The 906-nt window shown below is 31.1% G+C and overlaps 1 non-coding gene across 1 annotated transcript; it reads right to left on the minus strand.

Annotated features, from left to right (window-relative positions):
- Positions 1-558: 558 nt before the first annotated feature.
- LOC114025081 lies at positions 559-664 on the minus strand. Its single transcript, XR_003566995.1, has one exon. It is a non-coding gene; the product is annotated as a U6 spliceosomal RNA (small nuclear RNA).
- Between the last annotated feature and the right edge of the window lie 242 nt (positions 665-906).

Below are 906 nucleotides of genomic sequence, written 5' to 3' on the forward strand. Positions count from 1 at the left end.
ATTTTGTCCCTGATCCATAGTTGCAAAATATGTAACCTTGCAATCTCCTCTAATTTTCTTGTGTATTTATTCTTTCTCTCTGTCTCTCTCTCTGTCTCTCTGTCTCTCTCTCTCTCTCTACATATATATATGTATATATGTATGTATGTCTACATATACATAAGATATATACATATATATCTTATGTATTTCTTATTTATTTTTCTTATGTATTTATATTGAGATTATTTATCCATTTGGAATTTATCATAGTATGCAGCATAAGAAATGGTCTAAAATTAATTTTGTCAAATTACTTTCTGGTTTCCCCTCCAGTTCTTGTCAAATAAGGAATCTCTTCCCCAGTAGATTGTGTTCTTGGGTTTGCTGAATATAAGATAGTTGCATGCATTTACTTCTAAGTCTTACTTAGTTAATCTGTTTTATTGATATACTTTATAACTTTTTTCTTTATTTTCCAGGATACTCTTGACTTTTTATTCCTCTATATTCGTTTTGTTATAATTTCATCTAATCCTTTAAAGTATCCCCTTGTTAATCTGATTATTGTAGTATTAAGAGAATATGGAATATTTCATGAATTTGCATGTCATTCCTCTACAGGGTGCTGCTAATCTTCTCTGTTTTGTTCCAATTTTAGTATATATGCTGTTTGGGTAAGCAGAGATAATAACTTTGCAATAATAAATTCACTAAGAGGTACCTACCTGTAAGCTTTATTAGTGAATGACATTCAAACATTCTAGCATAGCATTTTAAGACATCTGGAAGATGACTGACAGCTATAATATGAATCATATACCCAGTACATATTGTTGGTTGGAAAAATTCAGGGTATTTAGCCTGGAGAGGACAAGTCTCAGGAGGGTCATACGAGCTGTCTTCAATTATTGAAGGGCTGTAATG

The sequence above is a fragment of the Vombatus ursinus genome, unplaced genomic scaffold (assembly GCF_900497805.2).
Source record: "Vombatus ursinus unplaced genomic scaffold, bare-nosed wombat genome assembly UNPS02004577.1, whole genome shotgun sequence".
NCBI classification, from domain to species: Eukaryota; Metazoa; Chordata; class Mammalia; order Diprotodontia; family Vombatidae; genus Vombatus; species Vombatus ursinus.